Source organism: Equus przewalskii, chromosome 5, assembly GCF_037783145.1.
Source record: "Equus przewalskii isolate Varuska chromosome 5, EquPr2, whole genome shotgun sequence".
Classification (NCBI taxonomy): domain Eukaryota; kingdom Metazoa; phylum Chordata; class Mammalia; order Perissodactyla; family Equidae; genus Equus; species Equus przewalskii.
In genome coordinates this window covers 75,622,723-75,629,807 of record NC_091835.1, presented here as the reverse complement: position 1 = coordinate 75,629,807, position 7,085 = coordinate 75,622,723, and the positions used below count along the sequence as shown (strand labels likewise).

The following is a 7,085-nucleotide window of genomic DNA, read 5'->3' as shown; positions in this document are numbered from 1 at the left end:
CGGGGGCGGGGGCCGGGGGCGGGGGGCGGGCGCGCGGGCCTCTCGGCCGGCCGTGCAGACGCCGCGGCGGAGAGACGGCGAGAGGCGGAGACTGGGGGGAGGGGGGTGTGGAGCAGGAGGCGGGGGCGGGGACTCGGAGCCGGGGCGCCGAGTTAGGGACTGGGGTGACCGAGGCCAGGCAGTGGAAGGCGGGCTTGGGGACGTAGCGGGCGGGGCGAGGTCGCTCCCTGCCGCCCACGCCGGATGCACAGCCGGCCCTCTCCGCGCCCACGTACCCACGTGAGCGCCCAGCCGGCGACATTCCTACTCCCCCCCATCCCTACCCCTCCGAGCGGAGAGCGGAGTTTCACAACCACGCACAGGTACACGAAGACACCGAGAAGCGCAGAGACGTGCATACGCGCCTGAACAACTACGCGGACGCCCCATGCCACACTCAGGCCTCGCGGGCTGTACGTGGGAACGTTAGGAGTGAGCCGGGAAAAGTTGGCGGAGACTCGGGGTGCGCGGCTGCTCTCGGGCGTGCATCTGACCCCCATAGAGTTTGCACTTATGGCAAGTCTGTGAGCGTGGGGGCTCTGCAGGAGTCCCGGCCCCAAAAGGAGTAATTTGAAGAGGCCAGTTCCCGGAAACCCAGGCCTCCTCCATCTGTGCCTCGAGTCCCTGCCGAAATTTGGGGAACAGGAATGGGCGGGCTTTGCTAGAAGCTACCACTTAGACGCGCGCTGAGGAGACGCATCGGTTTTGTTAGCGCCCAGGTCAGGCAGGGATGGGAGGGGTACCCCGCCTTCCTCTACTCGTCGCACCCTATTTGCTGAGGATGGGGACCTGCTCCTGGGGAGTTCTGTGTGGGAAAGCTGGGATAGGGAGGATCCCCTTTGGGGACGTCTATTAGGGGACTGCTCGGGAGAGTCTAGGGGAAGATGGGCAGGAGGCCGGGAGCATCCGTCGAGGCTCCCTACGGAGGAGTTGGAGGGAGGAGCTCCTTCAAGGAGCCTGGCCACCGCCGCCCCCCTCCACCCCACCACCCCTCCCCCGTTTGTTTCTCCTAGCCCCATCTGGTTCCCATTACACTCCCGCCCACGGCTGGGAGGGCTGGAGGGTGGGGACAGGCGGGGGCTCTGAGGGCCTGTCCTTGTGGCTTTAGGCCCCGGGGAAAGGAAGGGGGGAGGGGGCCGACTGGAAGGGAGCTGACTGGCCGGAGGCAAGGTTCCCCATGGTCCGAAACCTCAGCTCCGCCCCGCCATTCCGCACTTGTGAGTGGCCCGGGACCCGGCAGGGCGTGGGTGGCGTTGGCGGGGGCTGGTTCTACATTCCGGCCGGGCGCGGGGACCTTTCCGTCACCAGTGGGGGCAGGAGAGGAGGGGTGCACCACAGGGGGGATTTAGGTAGCTAAGATTCTCTTCTCCATCGCGTTAAGCACCAAACAGCGGACGGTGATAGGAACGCGCTGAGTCCCCCTTCCCAATCCCCTGTCCTGCAACTGGAGGGCGCGCGGCTAGAAGGGCTCCCTACGGGGACACTCCCTGATCCCCTCCGAAGTGTGTGGGTACCCCCTCCCCCACTCGCCTCTCAGGTTATTTCGGAGCCTGGGCTGCCAGCCGCTGGCCCGGGTTTCCACGTGCCTCCTCCCTCCCCCTGCCCACGCTCCCCGTGACGCACATCCTCCGCCCACGCAGCCTCTGCTCCAGGCGCCCCCCTCCCTCCCACCCGGCCCCCGTGGGGCGGCGCGGAGCCCCAGGATCGGGAGGGAGGCGCAGGCCAGGAGAAGAGGGCGGAGTGGGGCTTGAAGCAGGGGGGCGGTAACCAACTGGGCGCCGGGCGCCTGGGTCCCGGCCCGGGAAAGAGGCCGAGGGAGGAGCCGACTCTGGGGCCTCCACTCCTTGGTCCTCCGGCGGGTACTCGGCCAGAGAGGGAGGAGGGGAGAAAAATCGCGCGGACGCGTTCTGCCCACTCCCCTAGGGGAGTCAGAAGGGGTTTGTCTGGGTGTGCGAACCTGTGTGAGTGAAACTCCCTAGTGTTGTTTGTATCTTTGTTTCTCAGGGTTGTCGTGAGGTTCGAATGAGAGGATGTATATGAAAACTCTGTAAATTTGGCAAATGCTAAGCAAATTTAAGTCGCTATTGCCAGTGTGTGCCTCTGTACCCTGAGATTATGTATTTATATGTTTCTTTAAATCTACTTGTGTTTCTGTGTCTCTGTCTCTCTTTAGGTTTGTATGTGAGCTCCTATGTGTGGATTTAAAAATACATACATTTAAAAATCATTGACTTGTCAAGCCCCGCCAGAGGCCCAGAGCGCCCCCGCAGCCGGAGCTGCTGAGACGTCTGTTCTTCGCTTCCCTCCCACTCCTACCACCCCCAAGTCTCCTCCTACTCCCTTCCGTTGAGAACAAGGAATTTCCAGCCTTTAGCAAATGGAGAGAGACAGAGACAGAGACTGAGACCATGAGAAACTGTAGAAAAACACAAAGATAAGAGACAGGTGGGGGGGAGGGGTGACAAAAGAGATGGGTGAATACAAAAGTCTTAATTTTCTCTCTTTTTTTTCCATGGGCCCCATTCTTCCCAGCGTAGGTCAGGAACACTTTCCTGCTCTCCCATCTCAGTGTTGTCAGGGGCACGCAGAGCAGAGTTACCGATCCCATTTAATCAAGGATTAATTTATTGCCTACGCTGGTCTCTTCTAGGAAGGAAAGCAGTATCCTGAGTCCCAGTTTTCCAAGAACAGGGGAAAAGATTGTGAAGAAAGTGGGTGGAAGAGGAGTGAGGAAATTGCTAACCAGAAGGATTGTCATTCCCAGGCACCTGTAGCTTTTCATCTAGCAGATTGCAGTGCTCACCCCCTCTGCCCAAGTTTTCACGAGGCCTATTCCAGGTCAGTCAGTGAAGTCTGGCTCACATGTCACCTGCCTGCACTCCCTGTAGGCAGAATTAATTGCTCCCATCCTTGGGTGGCCTTATGGCTGTTCCTGCTCATTTCAGTTACCTGTAGTTGTGGTTTCGCCCTCAGCCCAGGACCTCTCCAGGGTAGGTCTGGGGTCTCGTGGGCCTTCTGAAATGAATGAGTTGATGATGCTATTTCCAGACCTGAGTGACTTTCAAAAGGACAATTGATGCAGATTTTACTCCAAAAGGGGCCGAACCTGGGCAAAACTGTGTAAGTGGGGACATTTGTTTTCCATGCCTCCTTAAAGTTCCCAGGGAGTCGCACTGGCAGTCCAGGTCTGGCTCCTTGGCCTTCTAAAATGTCCATTCTTGGGGCTGGCCCTGTGGCCGAGTGGTTAAGTTTGCACGCTCCGCTGCAGGCGGCCCAGTGTTTTGTTGGTTCGAATCCTGGGCGCGGACGTGGCACTGCTCATCAAGCCACCCTGAGGCAGCGTCCCACATACCACAACTAGAAGGACCCACAACGAAGAATATACAACTATGTACTGGGGGCTTTGGGGAGAAAAAGGAAAAAACCAAAATCTTCAAAATGTCCATTCTTCTGGTAAATTAATTCATACTCAGATACTAAAGGTAGAAGGCTGAAATCCTTGCTAGAAACAGAAATATATGTATATAAAGTATATTATTTCCTCTTTCAGTAACATGTAAGAATTATAATCTAAGGTATGTTTTCCTTCAATTGAGTCATCTTACAAGGAGCAATGCTTCACCCCCTCAAAGACAAATCATCCTAACTTCTGCCTTTAAGGAACTCATAGACCAGTAGGGGAGATAGACGTAAACAAATAATTACAATGTAGTACAATAATAAGGGTACAAACACTGACAGAAGTAAAGGGGACAAGAGATGTCTTCTGTGTGGGGTTGTGAGGAACTTGTTTAGATAGGCGTGCACACGAGTTGATGATGCAGCCTAGGAGTTTGAAGTATGAATAGGAGATTTCCGGGAGGAAGGGACAGTCAAGTCAGAGCAGAATGTAAATGGATGTATGAAACAGAATGATACATTTGAGAAACTAGAAATTGTTCATTATTGCTATATGAGGGGTGGTGGTAGTTAAAAACGAGCCCAGGGAGGTGTACAAGGCAATTTCATTAAGGACATTATAGACTCTTGCTTCTCAAACTGTAATAAAGGACCAATTAAAAAAAAATTTCTGGAGTCGGCTGCTTGGCTGAGTGGGTTAAAGTTCGTACGCTCTGCTTCAGCAGCCCAGAGTTCACCGATTTGGAACCTGGGCACAGACCTAGCACTGCTCATCAAGCCATGCTGTGGCAGCATCCAACACAGAAGAACTCGAATGACTTGCAACTAGGGTATACAACTATGTGCTGGGGCTTTGGGGAGAAAAAAAAAAGGAAAGTTGGCAACAGATGTTAGCTAAGGGCCCATCTTCCTCAACAAAACAAAACAAAAGCATACCTTTAAAAAATTTTCCAATCTATTGTCTACTACTTCTGTAAAATACTCTAAAAGTGAATAATTGAAAAATGAAATAGAATTCCCGTTTTTATTAGATTCAATAAATAAATTTTTTGTCAAATAAATGCTTACACCATTTCTGAAATTGATGCGTTGCAGATTGGTAATAAACTTGGAATAGCACAGTTGTAGTTGTTTCTTTACATCTATGTTTTAGGTCATACTGAGGACCTTGGACTTCATCACAGGAGATTTCTGGGGAACCATAAAGACTTTGTAACATGAGAGTGACATGGTTAGGTCTGCATTTAGTAGTAGTGTGGAGGAAGGATTTATGGCTGTAAAAACAGCAGGGAGGCCAGCTTGGAGGAAACTAAAGTGGTCCAAGGGAGGTATGGCCGGGTGCCAGACTAAATGCCTTGCATGAGAGGAAGGGGAAAGGATAGATTCAAAAGGTAGCCAGAAGGTAAAATCAACAGGACTTGATGATTGGCTGAGGGGTTGGGGGAAGAGAAGAAAAGTTTAGGGTGACTCCTGGGCTTCTAGCTTGAGTGACTGAGTAGATGGAGTGTCTTCATTAAATATTCACCATCTGTAATCCTTTTCCTAAAATAAAATTATGAAAACCAAAAGTTTTTCATAACTCATTTGACAATAAAACCTAATCTGACCTGATCTTGTTTTATGGCAGACCTCCTAACCTTTCATTATTTATAGTTTGATTTATCCCACTTTTGTTTATCCCAGTGTGAATATTCATATATCTCATTGCAGAAATATTAATTTGTTTGATTACGAGTGCTCAGACTCCAGTGAGACACTTGCCTTATATATTGTATATGTACCGTATACCTTTCTAAAATAAAAAATTCTGAAACACATTTATATCCAGATTTCCCACCCCATTTACTCATCAGTCTTGGCCTGAGTTCTTTTGGCTATTTGCATAAATCACATCCACCTGCAGATAATGAATATTCATTGCAGTGTGTGCTATAGACTCTGAAGAGGATTTTTCAAAGTGTTTTGAACAGTCTCCTCATTATTAAAACAAGGCTAAAAGCTTCTTGAGTGACTACTTCGAAGTGACAGAACTCATTTGGATGGTAAGGTGTAATGGGACAACCAGTCTTATTATGTACACCTCATTTACACATTTTAGCAGTCAGTGGTCAGTGATCTTCTGGAATTAGTTCCCAAACCTGGAATTAGTTCTCCTGTTCCCTGGCCTTTGTTCGCAACCAAAGAGCGAGCTCTGAATGGTGAGAATTTGGGGGGCCTGGTAGAAAATGTGTGTGTGTGCGTGTGCACCCAAGCATGTATGTATGTGTATATACTGATAGATAAATGAAAAGCAATAGGATATATTGGAGTATATGAGGAAGCCATTTGGTTTAAAACTAATTCGGCCTGACCTGGTTTTTCTAAAAGGGCCTGAGGTGGCCTGTTGAGCATGCATTGTACGTCTGTTTTGAATATTTACTATGCCCCAAAGACAAGAATGATGCCCCTAAAGATAGGGATATAGCTTCCTGCCATATCAGCATTTAAGAATAAGCATCTCTTCTTGGGAACTAAGGATTAATTACTGACCTGCTGAGCTCACTTTGTGACCACTGACCTGCTGTGCCAGCTAAGCATCTCCTGACATTAGTATAAGAGATATTCTTGTCATATGTGATGTATGCTTTGTTCCAAGATGGTGTGTAACCACTCTGTACACCCCACTTCCTTGATGCCCTTCCTTCTTTGGGGAAGGAAGGCCCTGGGCTATAGTCCTTACACTTGGCTCATAATAAACTCACCCCAATTTTGATTTATAGATTGATTATAGATTATTTTTGTCAACAATACATATACACAAATCATTTTTTAAAACAGTTTTAGATTTACAGAAAAATTGAGACGATAGTATAAAGAGTTCCCATTTACCCCACGTCCAGTTTCCGTTATTATTATCTTAACATTAGTATGGTACCTTTGCCACCATTAACGACCCAGTATTGATACATTATTATTAACTAAAAGGCTATAGTTTATTCAGATTTCCTTAGTTTTTGCCTAATATTTTTCTTCTGTTCCAGGCCCCCATCCATGATACCATATTACATCTGGGTGTCATGTCTCCTTAGGCTCCTCTTGGCCGTTACAGTTGCTCAGACTTTCCTTGTTTTTGCTGACCTTAACAGTTTTGAGGAGTACTGGTCAGGTATTTCGTAGGACGCCCCTCTATTGGAATTTGTTTAATGTTTTTCTCATGGAAAAGGAGGAAAACCAGAGAGGTAAATGCCATTTTCACCACTTGCTATCAAGAGTACATCGTATTAATGTGATTTATTACTGTTGATACTGACCTTTTTGGGTCAGCCCAGGGAACGTGGTGTGTGAGAGAGACATAAGATGACCATTGCAGCAGGAGTGTAGGCCACTCCTTTCTGAGGATGAAATTTCTTCTTTTGTCCATGGCTCAGCCTCATTTCGACTTCTTAACAATTCCTTGTTTTGAAAGCTCGAACCTTCCCCAGCGGTTACCTCCTTCCCTGAATTTCCTCTCAATTCACTAGGCTCCATCATCTCTAGTGTTCCTACCCACCACTATCAGATCTTCTAAAAAAATATGATGCTTCAACTTCTACTAACGTTTACTGAACACCTGCTACGTGGCAGGCACTCTGCTAGGCCCTCACTGTATTAAATCATTTAACGGGAAG

At 49.1% G+C, this 7,085-nt stretch overlaps 1 long non-coding RNA gene across 1 annotated transcript; it reads left to right on the top strand.

The window, feature by feature from the left end:
* Nucleotides 1-1,094: 1,094 nt before the first annotated feature.
* LOC139083627 (uncharacterized) lies at nt 1,095-4,105 on the top strand. The gene is made up of 2 exons (XR_011540500.1): nt 1,095-1,256; nt 2,213-4,105. It is a non-coding gene; the product is annotated as an uncharacterized lncRNA (long non-coding RNA).
* Nucleotides 4,106-7,085: the final 2,980 nt, after the last annotated feature.